At 40.4% G+C, this 18,703-nt stretch overlaps 1 long non-coding RNA gene across 1 annotated transcript; it reads left to right on the top strand.

Moving 5' to 3' along the window:
• Positions 1 to 11,288: 11,288 nt before the first annotated feature.
• Positions 11,289 to 18,404, top strand: LOC116378962 (uncharacterized). Its single transcript, XR_004212366.1, has 3 exons — positions 11,289 to 11,449; positions 14,773 to 14,884; positions 16,989 to 18,404. It is a non-coding gene; the product is annotated as an uncharacterized LOC116378962 (long non-coding RNA).
• The last annotated feature ends 299 nt before the right edge of the window (positions 18,405 to 18,703 follow it).

The raw sequence follows: 18,703 nt of genomic DNA, 5'->3' as shown, positions 1-18,703 counted from the left end.
AGATATGTTACCAATAATGATATAAAACAACAGAAAGTCAATCAGAAAGCAGTTTATTAAAAATGTGTAATAATTCTAAAGACTGCACTTTAATAGAGACCATATTTTACTTTATATTAACTTAATAGCTAATTTAATGATTTTTAAAAATCAAATCTGATATAAATATGACATTTATATATCTGTGATCCCCAAATGAATATTATATTTCAGTATGAACTAGACATTTCATTTTATAATATTGCCGAGATAAGGCTTATTATAAGTATCTGAATGAGGGCTGAGGAGGAGAAGGGCGCACAGAATGGCAAACAATGTTAAGGTGGGCAGCCGGTGTAATTGTGACACGAGGTGTTCGTGTGTGCTGCGGAGAGTTTGTTGAACGGGGAGCAGAGAGGGAGAGTCTCTCGGCCAACAGCGGAGAAGAAAAACGACCAGCAGCAGCAGCACCGGTGAGCCAAAACTTTTCCGTTTGTATTTAAGTCATCTGGCTGAAATCACAGGCAGGATTAGAAGATAAGAACCGAGTAATCAGTTCAGTATGATGAGGAAGATAACATGATGCAGGAAAAAAAGCAAAGTGAGAGCAAAGGAAACAGTGAGAGCATTCATTTTAGAGGTAAAATGATTAGAGATTTATAGGAGAAAATTATACTTGTTGATACAAACATTTTCAGAGAAAGTGGCAGCAGCACGATGAAAAACACTGTCACAACGTTTGGCGTGGTGTTGTCAGGTATATGGTAACTTGTGTCACGTGGATGGACATGCGTGTTATTGACCGTTGGGCCAAAGATTGACCAGTTAGATTTCTATCGCCTCACCATGGGACCTCTTCATTAGAGATACGATTGTCAGTTACACTCACACTCAGTATCGCATCACTCGACACTGCTGCCTCAAATCTCACACACATACACACACACACACACACACACACACACACACACACACACACACACTCGCACACACACACACGCGCGCACACACTCCTGTCTCCTCCGACAGACCTGTTTCAGCTCCAACAGACTCCTCTCCAGAGAGAGGATTAGCTGCTGACGCTTGTTGATTGCAGTGTGAAATTATATTTGAAATTATTAATAATAATATCGATGGCATTACTATAATACATTTCATATAATTCCATAATTTCATTGTTATAGTAGCTATTATTGTTTAATATGTAATAGGCATAATGTCCTGTGCAGACTACAATTTCATATTTTCTAAAAAAATAAGTTGCAAATAAATATCAGCTGCACATTTAAGGAGCAATGCGCTCCATAAAATCTCAGGGGTATAAAAAACTAATTGAATCATCGGCTGATTCACTTTTGCTTCAGATCGGGGTACATTTCTTCCCTCTGTTCAGGCCTTTTTTTAAATGCGATGACCAAATTCATCTACGTCGTGGCTGTTTAAACAGAATTATTAGTGCAATTATAAAGTTAGTTTATCAGCAGAGACGAGGAGTCCTGTAAGAGGAGCCTGATCCCTGTTTCCGTGTTGTGTTCCCCCTTTTGTTGAATACATTGACTGGGGTTTCGCCTGAAGCGCAGTTCGGAGAGTATTACGGTATTAAGCTGACTGATGGTAATCGTCTTGGGACCGGGGACTCGCCTGAAATGGATAGTGAGGAAAACAAGGAAGCGATTTATAGGCTACACACAGTTTACAGTTTAAACAAGAACATCCTAGAATGGATGAGTTTTATTCTCTCATAAAATAAAAAAGGAGATAATAATAAAAATATGACGAAGCCATGCATCATGATAATACTGAATGGAGTTTGATTTGTTGACTTCGATTCAGGCAGCTCGTAATAATAAGAGAAAGCTCGAGCGAGAACGTTGAGTGAAAATATGACCACCCGCAACAGTTTGGCAGACGAGATATTTAAAACCTATTTCAGATAAACATATCATCTCCATCGATGTAGCGCGCGCACACATACTCAACTAAACGCCTAGTAAGTGAGCCTAAAACACACGTGGGGCTCTCCCACTTTTGAAAAAGATGCTGCCATTACGCTCACAGTGGTGATACTATTTTCCACTGAGGTTATGTAAATGTCACAAAATGTCTAAAAAAAAACGTTGTAATGCATTATAATTTACCTGAATTTACAGACTGAAAACAATCTTACAAGGCTGTTACTGACAAATAACATGCAGGTGTTGCTTTATCTAATTGTTTTTTTCTTCACTTCAGCTTTAACTGTTGCCCTGTGCCCCTGCTGTCAGCAGTGGTTGCATGAAGGCCTATGAGTTTATAGTCCATCCCTAACCGACTCTATCCTTAGTCACTTGGATTATTTTGGGGAATGACAAGCACAGATGTAACCAAAATAGGGTTTGGAGCCTTATAGCTCCAGATGGGTTTCAGCGTCTCATTAGATGTTATTCTGATGGGATGATACACTGTTGGAGCATGAATGTTTGTATATCAAGCTGCTATCATCTCACTTTGCTGCATGACAGATACAGTTTTATACTCAGAGCCAACAATAAAATCAGCATGGATAGAGTTATGGGATAAAATCTTATTCAATCTTTGATGTGAAAAAGTTTGAGATAACCCCTCCCTGAAGAAACTGTCCCACTCATCCTGTTGACACGTCTCAATCGACACCCGCTCACTCAGTCTGTGTTGCCCAAAGATAAGCTCTACTTATTCAACTATAAAGTATCCCATTAGAAAGCAACAAGCCACTTCCAAAGAGAGGATGTGTCAGAGAAAACACAAGATAGTGCAAGCAATTCAAATGTGAAAACAGATACGAAGCATCTTCATTTTTTGGCCTACTCGTGGTAACAAGAACTCCTGGGTGTGTGCACCGGCAGTGACGGGGCAAATCGGGGTCCCATGAGTGGCCTGTGACAGTGTTTGTAAACCACTTGTTTCCACGGATCAGTTTGATCAGAGGGCTCTGGCTCTGAAACGGTAATTATTACGGCCGCTGATGAATGGAGATCGCCTTTCCCCTAATAGCCAAACCCCTATTTTCACAACCTCCCACCGCTCACCTCGGCCGCTGTCCACCACGACCTGCACTAATTGAGCTGATTATTGCAAGATGTGTGTTTTGGTGTGTGTTGCAAAGCTTATGTGTCAGAGTGGGGGCTTTTATTCTGTAAGGCTGACCTGAGACAAGCACAACAAGGGGTTGATGAGTAACATTCTTTCGGACAGACATCCAAATGTTGGGCAGAGAGAGAGAGAAATTATTAAAGCCAGAACCTCTGTGTCTCTACCGGTTAAAAGGATATGAATGAGGGTCTATCCAATAATTGGTTGTTTACATCTATCTTGTTACCCCAGAGGCCGGGGCTAGAGCAAGGAGGAGATTTCAATAAACCGCAGAGGCAAGCAGCAGGGAGGGCTGTGTGTGTGTGTGGTGTGTGTATGTGTTGTCTTCATTTCCAGAAGGCTCTGACCGGTCGGCAGGTTCATCAGATAGGACGGTTTACATTTCAAGCCCACTCTAGAATATATAGGCCTGCACAAAACGCAACAATTTCACAGGCAGTTAAAAGGTGAGTGAAGCATCACCTTCACTTGATGAGCATAACAGGGTAGAAAAGGCAATAAAAAGGCAATCATTTCTATCTTTTTCTTCCTGACACAGCTTTCCCACATACAGCCTACTTATAAATTTAGCAAAAAATAGGTCATGTAAATGTTCTACCAACACAGTTTGAATATAACTTAAATTCTATTTAATGTGTATCAGATTTGTCATATTTTTTATCATCAATAACTTTAAATGGCAAGCGAAACATCCATATTTTAGTCTTCTTCAGGATGAAAACACTTCTGAGAGTCTGACTACAACTAAAAAAACATATGTAAATACTTATAATGTAACGGAACTTAATATATATCTATACTATATTTAGTATAGAATAGTACAGCAGTCTTTGTGCTGTGTCACCAAACAAGACAAACTTGTATTATTGTATTATTCACAAAATCTGTCATATACCTGTTGAAATACCAGGACAATAACTGAAGATAAATAAACGGCTACATTGGACAAAATATAAACTTATAATCAACCTAAAACTTAGCATGGCTAAAACCACTTGCATTTAACTTTCACATAATTGCAATCTGAACATTTTGTTGAGTGAAGAGGACAAAATTGAAAGCCTTGCAATTAAGCACAGCCTGTGCCCTCATACAGCTACATCTATTACTCACTGGCAAAAAAACACACAGCAATACCCCACTGCCCACCTACAACCACCACACTGCTGTGGAACTAATTTACACCCCACTTGCAGCTGGCCTGAGCACTGGAGCAAACAGCAACAAGTGTCTGTTTTTCTACAAGGCTGGTAATTGGAGCTGATGAGTAGCTGTGTGTGTGTGTGTGTGTGTGTGTGTGTGTATGTGTGTGTGTGTGTGTGTGTGTGTGTGTGTGTGTGAGAGAGAGAGAGCGGCTCTTGCTGCTGAGGTTAATATATTCGATCAATCACTCCATTTGATTCCTGTTTATTTTCAGGAGTCGCACGGTCTTTTCAGCCGCACACTGAGCCCTTTATGCGCTGCCAAGGCGTTTCCCCTCAACCACTAAGACCGTACAGCATGCACTCGGCAGTAATTTAGAGAGGAGAAGGGCTCCAGCACTTCTCAGATATTTCACGGTTCCTAACCTTTATGGTGAAATCCCCTCAGACCTGTCTCTCGTCAAACCCGCAGTGTGCAGACATGCAGGTATATGAGCTTCACACGTACACTGATTTATGTCAACGCTGTGGGCTTGTTTTAAATGACTGCAAGCACACTCCAGTGAGAAATTATGTATTATTATCATCTACAATTTGGCAAATGGTGCACAGGGCAAAGTGTGCCGCCTCTCTCCATGCATGCGTTTTCTTTTGTACAAGCTTATAGGCTGTATGCTTTCACTGTGATTTTTTTGTTGCCTAAACTGGTTAGACCTGCAACAAATAGCACATCTTACTCTCTGCAGTATGCTTAATCTTATTAATAACACGGCAACAAGTTTTAGTTTGTCTGGAGTTTCACGTGCAGATGGTTTGTAATGCTGCACATTGACAATGAATCAAAAGCTAGACCTTAACTTGATCCTTTGGAGTATTTTGATACGGCGAACAACTCAGAAACCACCATGAGACCAATATGTAGGATCAGATAAACCTCGGCCTGCTCTGCATCAAAGGACACAGAAGGCCGGGATGTATAATTGGATCATGATAACATATTGCCTCTGATCATGTAACATCTGAACTAGCAAATAAATGCCACTTTTGGCCAGAAACATGAGGGAAGAGTTTGCCCCACCCCTAAAAAAAAAAAAGAAAAAAAAAAAGAGGACTTGTCTATGATATCACAATGTTATGTCAGTGTGAATGAGGCCAGAGCTCGGATCACAACTTATTTTGGAAACTGGTTTTACTCAAACAGAAAAAGGAAGCATGGAGACATAAAACGACAACATGCCAAATGACCCACACAGAGCTCTGCAGCTGAAGTGCAGCTTTCACAGTTTGTTCGCTTACGTTGTTTACGCTCGAAAACATGGAGGATTGGCCGGGTTTCTGTTTTTGTCCGAGAAAATGTGTGAATGCCTAAATTGAGTATTGTCTTGAAATCAAATCTTCAGTATCATGTGTGAGTCTTATTGATCGTACAGTATAGTATTGCTTTACATGCAACACAAGCTTTTTACTTATAGTAAGAGTTTGCAGCATGGCTTAATGTTTTTCCCTCGTGCAACATTCTTCCTTTTTTACAGAGCTGGAACTCGTATGTCAGGAAAGAATTTATCAAAAGCGACCCGCAGTAATTAGCAATGTGCTAATGCTTGAATTTGTATCCATTCCTGTATGCAGGGTTTTTACAACACTGTGTGGTTTCACTTGAAACACAGGCTTGACCCCGTGTCACCGGCCATATGGGCTGTAAATAGTTCCACAATGGAGTCAGTGGTTGTAGTGATACTGTACGGTAGAGAAAAGTCTTATTATACATCATACTACATGGTGTTTTTATGGCATGAAGATGGTTGACCATAACGTTTTGGTCATGACATTTGTTGCTTTGTTTGAAGAGTTTCATTGGCCTCTGTGTGTAGGTTGAAAAGAGCTGCGTATGTTGCTATATCTTTTAATATATATGTTAAAATGTATTTCTATCATTGTACTTTGCCACTGCGATGTTATTATCACGTGAAACAATTTTTTTTAACATCAAATGAATGATTGCAATTTATTGACTGCTCAACATTTGACAGCAATATATTTTGCTTGACACTAGCATGAATGACATTTGTTATCGCACAATGACAATGCTAACATGCCGATGTTTAGCAGGTTTAAAGTTAACCATGGTCATTAGTTAGTTTAGTGTGTTAGCATGCTTATATTTGTGGATTAGCATTAAACACAAAGGACAGCTGAGGCTCATGGGAATGTCATTAGTTTTGACCTGAGACTGGTGACATTATAGGAAAAGTCATGTAATCTCCAAAGTTATTACTTTGTGGGGGGGGGGCATCAACTCTGAGTCATTGTCAAGACATTTCACTTAAAACCACAAATGTCAACCACCTGGTGGCGCTAAAGAAAAAAGTTGGGATCCCCAAAGTCTATATGATATGTCATTTGGGAACCATGACTGTTGGTGCCAATCCATCCAGTGGATGTTGAGATATTTCACAGGATAAGTGAAAACTTTGATCTGCATGGGGTGCTAGAGGACAAGTCAAAACGATCACCAATGTCATTAGAATTCATCCTCTGGGCACCATGAATGTACCATGATCATGGCACATCATCTACGATAGGTTTCTTGAACACACAAACAAACATGTCAACCTGCTGGTAATGCTCGAGAATAAGTCAGAGAATCCCTAAATACAATAGGATGCGTCCTCTAGACACCATCATCGTCTGTACAAACCACAAAAAGAGAAGGGTATCGTTCTCATCATTGCTTGTTGGAGTTGCTGCCTCATCTTTATAGTACAGCTTTTACTTTTATCTTTTTACAGTTTTTATGCGTTACATGTTTAATTCAAACTCTGCAAACCCCATTTCCACTCTAAAGCCTCCAAGAAATCCCATTAATAATGTGTCTACTCTCATCGTCTAAATGATTTCTCTCTCATTAAGTCAAACCATCCATCAAACGGTTTGCTGTACTCTGCTCACTATTAGGCATAATATGAGATGTTGTGAAGATGAAGGCAAGTGTTTGCTTAGTAAATAGAAGTGTGGCACGTTGCATCGCTCATTTGTTTTCATATGGAAGAATTGGATTTCATGATTGCTTTTTAATTCTGCCTGCAGGGTATATTAAATGCCTGCAAACCTCTGAACACTTTGTCCAGGAAACTAACAATTATAGTCAATCTGAACATGTGGCAACCACAGCTAATTGAGAGAAGAGATGGGGCTTAGGCGGAGGAACTGCCTCATCATTACACTATAAGGTTTAGTTTCTCCATATAGTGTTACTGTTTATGCCAGTGATTCAATATTCAAGTATAGATCACAATGTAACACTTTATATTTACAGCAAATGCTATTTGCACACCGCTATGATAGCATAACATTTCAAAAGTATAAAACATTTCAAAGATGTCTCTTAGTAAGGGCATATCATTAAAGCCTTATTATTTACAACTTCATCCACCTTGTCATGGAGGCTCTCAAAGGGATCTCATGCCAGCAGGAGACACCAGTTCCTCTAGCACAGCCCTGTCTCTCAAAATAACATTCAAATACAACACACATAATGTTACCGAGAGCAGACATATTTATCCTGAACACACCAACACAACCTTTGCTGTCAACAATTTTTGTTTGCTTTCCCTACAGTGGCCGCTCTTGGCAACACAAATGATGGTGGTCTTGGTTTATAAAAATAGTCAATACTGAGACAGGAAGCCTTGAATTTAATACTTAACCAAATCCGCAATGTTTCCATGATTTTAACCAAAACAAACACCACATGGGATGCAAACCTCTGTCCCTATTCGCCAAAATATCCACGTTGACCTCCTCTACTCAACTTCTAACATCATACGTCCTGAATTGAAAAAAGACATTGCCACTAAACATGATTCAGACAGCAGAGCAGCAGTTTAATCATTGAGGCCTTCTCAGGTCTTCACCAATCAAAACTAAACCCAACAAAATACTTCTGTTTCTTTAACTGTCTGAAGAAGGACTGACCTCTGAAGTGAGAGTTTGTTTTGTGGACCAACACAGTATGTTGGAGGTTATGACTAAAGCACATGCGTCCCTATTTCTTCTGTATAAAATTCAAATAAGTGGTCAAATAGTCCTGCGTAGCGTTGCCATCTGCATCTGCAGCTATTCATTTGTGCTTAGTTTCCCTGAGAGTGTAGTGGTTTACTCTGAGAGGCTTCTCCAGACCACCAAGGCAAAGTCCAAGACGCGCCGATAATGATATACAGCATGAGCTCCGACAGACCCAATGCTTTTCATACCAGCTCTGGGGGTCATCTCTAGTGAAGACGTGCCTGTCGGCGTGCAGGGGGATGATGAGCGTTCACACAAGCAGAAAGAGGGGGATTACTGTCAATTGCGCCCAAATTGCAATAATACCCACTGCCGGGCCACCCACACATGCGCTGAGAGACAAGTGATAAATTGCTACATATGTCCATTCCACAGTGGCAACTCCACCAGCACACTGCCCACAACGGTCTCCATTCTTTCACAGTGTGACATGTGGAAACAAGTGGAATGGCTCTTGCTGTAAGAGGCATTGAAAATCTAAAATGTTGACTTGGATATGTTCAACACAGACAGCTGTTTCATTACTTTAATACGTGCTATCAGGCTAAGTATCTTGGTAAACATGGTATATCCGTCTCTAAATCAGTAGCTTTTCGGGAGCCTAGAATAACAAGCTGAATCTCTGACAGTTCACAAATCAAATCTGATCATCGCCATGTTTATCTTGTGTTTTAAAATGTTACTATCTGACTTATTCCCTTTTGGTACAGTCTTAAAGAGACATTTGTCATTTAAAACCATTTATGTGCACCTAACAATTGCTAGTTTAAACAATGATACTACATTTTTTATCAACATTGCAGCCCATCGTCGTACTGAACAGCAAAGAATTCCACCACACAAGTTTTTTTTTTTTTTATCCACCTAAATACAATATCATATTTTGAAACTAAACCCTTCAATGTGTTCTCATGTAGGAATACACGGTAATTAGTTCTGATCATATCATTCCTCTGCGTAAGAGCCGAGCAGATGGCTAATCCGGTCCCAGTATCTAATCAGAGCAGTCATTCTAATGACAGGATAATTTCATAAGAGGCCTTTGTCTCCGAATATTCAGGAGCAGCATGGGGGAGATCGGAGATATTCATCACCAGCACAGATTGGAAACAGGCCCTAATAAATGACACATTTGCTTCCTGCCAGTCCGTGTTAGAGGAATGGTAGAATGTAGGGGATGTGGTGCAGTGTGTGTATGTGTGGGCAAGGAATGACATGGTTGGTGTGTGTGGGTGTACAGCAGCTGCAGCTCTATGCGCTCTTCTGACTATGTGTATGTATGACCGTGTGTGTGTGTGTGTGTGTGAGTTTTGTATCAGTAGTGAGAGCATTAGAGTTCAGTCAAGTTAATAGATGAGGCATGAATGTAGAATTTACACCTTCAGGTCGGGGAACCAAAAACCTAATCAGTGCTAACAATGCAGCTGGTGGCTCAAAAGTATGTGTGTGTGCGTAGTCTTACAGTTGTTTAAGGCCACACAGAACATCTCACTGTTCTGATCTTTGTGTCATTCTTTCTACCTTCTGTATCTGTTTCTATGCAGTAACGCTAATGAATACCTGCGACGTATCTAATACAGGCAGAAAGTAAAGAAAAACGACACCCATAAAATCAGATGTGGCCGTAAAATCCAGCCTTGTTTCTGAGTGTGCGCTACACGGAGACACCGAGCCACGAAGAGACATATTATTTACAGCACCGCGGGAAGTCACAGCCCAGCATAGACAGAAGGAAAATATATAGACGCACAAGGGCAGGATCTTCTGGATCTTCTTGAAGCCAAGTTAAGGCTCAGAGCCGTTTATCATGTTGGATCTGAGCTCGCTGTTTCCTGCAAACTGCATGTAGCCTAACGTTCTTCTACCTTGGGAAGGAGTGTCCTGGGGTCAGGAAGTTAATATCAAACACACACACACACACACACACACACACACACACACACTCACACAGAGGCAGGTCCCAGCTTTGTATCAGGTTGATGGAGGGGGCAGACACGGTTGTTGCAGCCAGAGTCATATTTACATCAGCCAGTGTAATATTATCAATAAAAGCCAAGAGGGCCGCAGCTCGCCATAAATCACAACAGGCAGGGAGCACCACAGCTGTTCAGAGTTCATCTTCCTCAAAGGCGAGTAGGAAGAAAAGAGGACAGATAAAGACACAAAAGAGGGAGGTCGGTGACTTTAATTTACCAGGCTGTGAAATAATTATATTCTATAAACAGGGTTGCAAAAAATGATTACTTTCATTATTGATTAGTCTGTTGAATATTTAATAGATTATACTCAATAAATAGTTTATAAAATGTCCGAAAAAAGTGTGGAAAATGGAAATCTCAATTTCTAGAGCCCAAGATAAAGTCTTCAAATGTCTTGTTTTGTCTGACCAACAGTCCAAAACCCGAAGAATATTCCATTTAAAATGATATAAAACAGAAAAAAAGCAAATCCTCAAAAATAAGAAGCCAGAGACAAAGAATATTTTGCATTTTTGCTTGTAGATGACTCCATTGATTAATTATTAAAATAGTTCCTTAATCTCGACTACTGTTTTAGCCTTCATTTTCAATAATCAAGATCATATTATTGTTTAACCAACAACTGAATATTTTCAAGCCAATTGTAACGAGAAGGTAACAAACTGATATGTTAAGGATCTTTGTGGTACTTAACAATGGAAACAGGTCATTCCACTGAACATCACTTTGATTAATTTACATGTGATTTTGCATCCATATTATCCTGCACTGAATACGTAGATAATAAAACACAATTGTATCATATTGATTTTAGCTATATCGCCCAAACTGTCCAATTTAATAACTTTTCTTGATAGTTCAAACACCGCTGGTTGTAAAAACGGGATGGTTTTGTAAGTCACGGACTGTATATGGTTGATGAATTCAATCTGAATCAATATAAGTTTGACTTTCATGCATGCCAGTAATCAGTTTTTTTTCTTCTTTTTTGGTGAAATCAAGTGTCACGTCTCATTTGGGAGCGATGCTCTTCAAATACTTCATCACCGGCCCTCTCAGTTCCACTGCAGACGCTTGCTGACCTCATCGAGTGACCTCACCAATCACAGATCAAAGTCTTTGGGTTTCTGGCTGGTCAGGTTAATCAGCGGACCACCCTGGAAAACCAATCAGGTAACATCTTACTTGACTTAAAGGAATTAGGCTGCTTTTGACGAGCAACTATGTAGGTTTCCTCTGATGTACTGAAATACACGTTTGAGGTTCTTCTGTTCGCTCGGAGCATGTCACTGAGTCTGTTTTGGGGGATTCAATACTTTGATTTCAATTACATCAGTCATTAGTCATTTTGATTTGTTTAATTTGGGCTTTGAAGGAAATGGGAATGCACGCAAAACGATAGTGAGTGAGTCAACTGACAAGGGAGGAAAATAAGTGGAGGCTCATATACAGAGAATAAACCTCACGTTGAAACTTATACTGCACATACTTTTAATTTGTGATATTTAGATTACTGGGTATTTTAAATACAAACAAATATTGCAGTCAAAATTGGAGCCTGAATAGTATGCATGGAGTGTGTGTGTGTGTGTGTGTGTGTGTGTGTATGTACATGTGTATGCATGTGTGTGTGTGTTGCTAAGAATGGAGCGCTTGTATCACTTGCCCCTTTTTGAGGGGAAGTGACACGAGATACTTAAAGACCAAAATTGCCTCACTTAGCCAAACAAACTAGCTCTCCTGACATACACACTCATTCATTCGCACACACTCACTTATGCATGCACATACACACACATACACGTCTTAAGCTCTCTAATGGCCAATAAACTCAGGATGTTCATTCCTCCTCTCAGGCTCACAAAAACCGAACAGCGAAATTATTGAGAGACAACGGATTCCAATGTAGCTCTGCCTAATGACCACACACACATGCACAGTTTGAGGGTCAGCGACGGCTAAAGCAGATAGGATGTACGTAGTAACCCTAACATGGCTTTTATAAGCCTTCAGCTCTTTTGAAACGCTGGGAGAGAACCCAGGCCTGCATATAAAAATACTGAGCTTTGTGGAGCAAGACTTTGAAGTTTTTCCTGCTTGATCTCAAACTGAGAGAACAAGATGATCTCAGGACCACTACAGATAGATGAATCTATGCCAACAGAAAGACAAGTTACCTGTGAATAACAGTATGCACGTCGGCTGTTTGTCTGAAAAGGTCAAACATGCAAAGAGAAGAATATGAAGTGCAGATGTAGATTATTGCAACGATACCAACATTACATTGGTCTAAAATGTGAATAATGGCTTTACAGATAAAAACATCAAATGTTCAAGAATTTAGTCAATATAATATCTGATTGAAAAAAAACATTTCTGTCACGTAACAGAGGATCTTAATAGGAATCATGAGCTCTAAACAAATACATCCTTTTGTACGCAGCACATATAACCATATAAACTTTAAAAAGCGGAAGTACAAAAGCAGCCATGGGGGTTTTTGATGCAGAGAAACCAAAAATTTACAGGACATTTCCTTCCTTATCTTGATACTCCCATCTGAACCATTTGAATATTATTGTCCCGTCTCAGCTGCTAAATTCCCTTTCCCTCCAAAGGACAATTTCTGCTCCCTACAAATTTTAAGATTTCTGTCATTTTACAGGGATGGCTAAAGGGAGAAATGGGCCATGTACAGTGCAAGTCTATATGTGTGTGTGTGTGTGTGTGTGTGTGTGTGTGTGTGTGTGTGTGTGAGAGAGAGAGCGAGAGAGAGAAAATTCAACACCACCAATGCATCTAATGGTTTCTTTCGGGACCATATGTCCTTTGTGTCAGCACAGCAGCAGCACAGCCTCTACAGTTACAGTCGGGTACGGTGTGAAAGACAGACATGTTGTATAATAGAAGGTGGGAGGTGGTGGGCATTACGTTGTGTGTGTGTGTGTGTGTGTGTGGAGCATGGGGAGAGCTGCAGAGCGTTTTTGAAGAAGGAGATCTCTCCGTATTGCCTTACCATCGATAAATCTAGGAGCTCGCTATAGTGCTGACATAAATTGGCCTGCACACCCAACGCAACCCAACTACACATCTAAAACCTCAACTTCAACCTTTTCTTAAACAACTTTAAATCAATAGTTGTTCCGCAAACATCCGTGCACGCTTTGCACACACACTCACACACAGCTGCACAGACACCCACATAGTTTTGGGTAATTAGTAGTTTTTCTCGGTGGTGAGTGCGTTTCCTCCTCAGGGTCACTGATAGCAAAACGGCTGTTAAACTTTATATTCCCTGATGGGGCGGAGAAGAGAGTGAAACAGAAGGAGCGCACTCTCTCATTAACACAGCGCTCAGTGTTTGTGTGTGTGTGTAGCTGTCTGGATGGTGTTTCCATGCTCAGGCCAAGTCTTGCAAAGGTGAACAGATACTCTTTAACCTCAAGTTAGAGTGAGATAGTTCCTTTCTTCAATAATCTGGAAAATTGGAGAATTGTTTGAAGGTGTATGTCATGTCAGTAAATAAAAGTGAATTCAATTATTTTATTCAAAATCTCACGTGATGGGACTATCGAGATACAGAAAAAGTCATGAGCATGTGTCAGCGAACGAGGATTGCATATTGTGACACAATTATGGAAACATTGCAAAATTACAAAGTGGTAAAAACAACAGATGAAATGACGTTATCAATGATGTTAACAAACTAGTGCCAAAACTATTGATCGATTAATTGATTGGTCAAAGTTTTCAGTCTGTAGTTCCAGCTTCTCACGTGTGAGTTGCCTTTTTTTGTCTTTGTCTTGTGTGATAGTAAGATAAGCATATTTGGGTTTTGGAGTGTTGGTCAGACAAAACATATAATATTTTAAAAAGTCACCTTGGACATTAGGAATTTTTCATTGTGAATTGCTTTTTCCGCACTATTTTCTGACATTTTATGGACTAAAGAATTGTCGTATTAACCGATTATGAAGATAAAAGTTTGTTGCAGCCCTAAAACAAACAATATATTATACTGATCTGTACAAAATATTTCAATTAGTGAAGTAACATGTTTGGGTTATGTATTTGTGTGAGATTAGGAGTCACACAAATTACATAAAATTCTGCACTGTACGAAGCAACTATTGGCCATTTATTTTGTCTGTAATTACCGACCTACTGGAACAAAACAAGTTATTCTACAATAACTAGTATAAAACATGTCAGAAGAAAGAGGAAATACCAAAGAAATCAAAATATGAATCAATAATTCCTTCAGTATTCACATCTATGCACACTGGTTCCCTCTCAAATTGTAATTTCTGTTTACAAAAAGACGGATGTGGGAGATTTTAATGGACTCAGCAAAAAAGAAGCTGCTCTGAGGCACTTTGACATTTTCAAACACACACACTTTTGGTGAATTAAAGGGATTCTGTAGATAGCTCTGAAAGCTTATCCTGTGCACCTCAGCAGATTCTAAAGCCCTTTTTCTTATGTGATCATTTTAGGTAATTGAATAAATTCCCAGAGCTCTGTGTGGAATTAGAAGAAGCGAGACTTTGGTCAGTGGAGAGCTTTTAAGAAACCAGGGAACGTACATCAGAGGCCAAGCAGTCGATGGTAATGTAATGAACGTTTACATTCACCTGCCTCTCACCTTTCCTGTTGATATATATCCACAATCTTAACTGCACCGGGTCCAGTTTGTTTTCATAAATGTGCTGTATCTTTTTTTTCCTCATCTCTCGCCTCCTCGTCCCTGCCTTGAAAATGAAATATTTGGTGTTTCAGTGAGGGGGTTGGGGTGTGGTGTGTGTGTGTGTGTGTGTGTGTGTGTTAAGGGGGGCAGAGGGCTGGTTACGATGCCAGAACTAGCACTTCTGGTTGGAAAAAAGGGGTCTGACTTTTCGTCAGACGTGCAGCATGGACAGACAGGGCGAAGGAAAGGCTTTTTGAAAGTGCAGTCCAAGAGCAACAGAAAACACTCCCTCCTGACCGTGTGGTCAAAAATGGGTGTAGAGGGAGAGGCGGCATCTGGCCTGTCGCCTGGCGAGAAAGGAGGGGTGCAAACATACCTGCCTCGGCCCGCAATGTGCCTCCTCTGCTGCCAGCTGCAGGCTGTGGGTATGTGGTGGAAGAAGAGGGTGAAGGATGGAGGGAAACAGTAAGAGCAGAGAGGGGCAGACAGATAGAAAGAGCAGCAGCGAGAAAGACAGGCAGACGGAGAGACAGAATCACGTAGAACAGCGCCAGGCAGGAGGATACTGAGAAGCATCGAGGCATATCATGAACAAGGTCAGAAAGACACCGCTTGGAAGAACAGGAAATGATACAGGATATATCCTCTCTTTCTCTCTGCACTCTCCGAGGCCTGTGCTGTAAGTGACAGCGCTGCAGAGGGAAGTTGACATTGCTGAAGTATGAATTTCACCCGTTTGTGTTTTGCGGAAAACACGGAATCGAGGCTGTCTGCCCGGATCAGGGGCTGGGCCCTCGACCCCTGAATGTTCCCTCCGAAGCAGACAGTGAGGTTTTATTGGCCAGTCAGACTCAATTTATTAAACACTATGCAACTCTTTTCTCAGCTTTCGAGTTAGTCTCTCCAAAGGTGGTTGTGATATGCATTTGGACATGGATATGAGAGGTATGTCTGTGGCCTCTTACTTTAGATACATGCTCTTTTCCTCGCAGTGTTTTTTAATTGTTTTAACAAGCATGTATGATAACATATAATACTGATGTGTGTATATGAAAAAGTACACATTTAAAAACATTTTTGGATATATGTTTAAACCCCCTGTGATACTTTAAGGGCCAGAAGGAAACCAACGTGTAGTGAGTAGGGATGGGTATCGTTAAGATTTTATCAATACTCTTATCGATACTGCTTATTGGTTCGGTGACTTATCGACACTCTTATCGGTTCTTTTTTAATACATCGTGAGACGAAAAAGACAATTAATAAGAAAAGAATCAACATTGCTTCATTGTTCTTGTATGTAAACACATCGTCTTTTTTGAGCAGCAATCCAATGCATAATTTAGAACCGGTTCCTATTTAGAACCAGGTTTCGGGGGCATCCCTAGTAGTGAGAAAGAGAAATTAAGCTAAGGCGGGTTGCACATAAGTACAGTTTCCTTGCAAAGTAACAGAGGATGTTTGTCTCAAACAAGACATTGAACACGATACGTCCATTAACAGACTAGAGGTAAAGACCTCCCAAAAATGTCCAGGTGAAATGAAAGGAAATATACTACTTATGCTGCCCGACTCGGGCAAGACAAGAGCTTAATCCGAAACACAAACAATACGCATGTAGCATGCAGGTTTACATCTCTGCATACACATGTATATTTACACACTGACACACACACTCACAGAACAGTGGGTAATGCGATATGCTCAGCTACGGAGTGGTGGAGTAAAGTGAGACCTTCCTGTAATCAAAAGAAACAACGTGCTACAATAAAGGCTGTTTTGAAATGGTCTGTGGCCTGAGGGATGGATCCCTCCGTTGGAATGAGGAAGAGAAAATGGACAATAAGCTGTGTGTCACAGAGCAAATAGAATAGAATAAAGTACAGAGCAGAAGAGAAGTGGCTGGCTGTACAATTTTCATGACATTGTGTTGTGTTGAGTCAAGATCTCTTTTATATTCCTTCCTTTGTCCCCTTTTCCTTTCTCCCCTCGTCTTTTGTCTTCTCTTCCCTCCTGACATTGCAGGTTGCGGTGTGTTTGTGAGTCTCTTGGGCGACATCCATCAGCTGAATGGATAGGGGCTATGCAACAGCAGCGCCACAGCAAACCGAGGGCAGGGCGTATTCCCTTTCCAAAATCCACAGAAACACCGGTCTGGAATCAATCTGCTATCTCACTACTTGCCTCAAAACACACACAAACACACACAATTTAATCTTTAACCCTGGTGAGACTGGTCCATGCTGTTTTTCATCCCTGTAAGTTTATGCGCTGTAATATTGTATCAGGTCTGGGATATGGTTCTCCGCTAGATCTCTGACTTCACCTGCTGCTGAAGCTCTTTACCAGAGCACTGGGAGCTAACTGCTGCCATAAATAGTCAGAGGAGTGTGTACAGCCATCTGCAGGGCAAAGATATATCTCGACAGGAAAAGAGCAAATCTCCTCTCCATGCTACCTGCTGTAAAAGGTTAAACCTTCACATCAGAGACAAGTTGATTTTTGAAAAAGTAAAGAAATAAATAAAGAGAAGTATGTGAGGTGTCTACGGCACACATAATAGATTGCACATGGACAGAGCATTTACGCCATGCCATAAATCAAGTCAGTCCAGCGTGCAGGAGTATTGACATTCATTTTGAATTTTTGAAGCCATGTCTTTGATTTTATCTAACTTTTGAGACAGTTTGACCTGAGAAGATATTTCAATCTAACCAGAACTGCATGTCATTGTGTTCTTGTGTGCAGTATGTATTAAGCAGTATACTAAGTACAGTTTGACATGAGTAGAGATACAAACACAATACACAAATAGGGTTTAAATAGCACATGTATATGCACTATTGAAAATAAAGAAAGTTAGGTAAGGCCCAAGATTGATGAAGTGTAGAAGAAGAAAAGACACATGTGTTTATAATGTCAGATGGGCTCTGTAAAGTGCAATGGGTGTAATAAAAAAAACTAAAATAAATGGTGGATTATGAGATATTTTCAATCCTCTGGTGACCATGAATGTACGTAAATGTGTGCTACATCTGATGAAAATATGCACATCAGATATGACCTGGTATTTGTTTTTTTCAAGCAGAAATGTTGGACCGATATCTAAAGGATCACTAACGGAAAACCAAAATGTCTGACCAAAATCTTAAGACTCATCCACAAATATCCAAAGCACATTTAATGGAAATCTGGCAATTATAGTCTTGTGCTGGTTGTGTGACCGACCAACCAACATCACCAGCATTAGTCATGAGTCATGACACTAGAGGCACAAAAAAGATTATTTATACAAAGCTAAAAACGACACATTGTTCTATTAAGGACTATTAAAGGCATCTGTAGCATCTTTATTGTTGAGCAAAATCATGTCTATTTACCTAAAAGAAAAAGGAGGGTTTGATTTCAACTAATCGATTAGATCAGCGGTTCCCAAACTTTTTAGGCCACGCACCCCCTTATACATCCCAACCGGGTTCACGCACCCCCAATCCCCCACACCTTAAAAAAAAAAAAAAATCAACAGAGCCTATTTATAGCCGCATAACAATCGGACCAATGAGAGAACAGTTTGCTCGCGCGTGGCGTTTGTTTACACGATTTAGTCCGCTGTTAAATGTTGCAGTGTGAACACAAACCGAACAAAGGGCCAACTGCAACATTGTATCATATTAATCCCTGAATCGGAACAAAGCAAACGAACTACGGGTGTGAAAACGCCCCGAAACACTGCAACAAAG

The sequence above is a fragment of the Anarrhichthys ocellatus genome, unplaced genomic scaffold (genome assembly GCF_004355925.1).
Source record: "Anarrhichthys ocellatus isolate YVR2014 unplaced genomic scaffold, GSC_Weel_1.0 scaffold3, whole genome shotgun sequence".
In the NCBI taxonomy this organism is placed as follows: domain Eukaryota; kingdom Metazoa; phylum Chordata; class Actinopteri; order Perciformes; family Anarhichadidae; genus Anarrhichthys; species Anarrhichthys ocellatus.
Note: the sequence above shows the minus strand (reverse complement) of the source record. Positions and strands in the feature narration are given on the sequence as shown.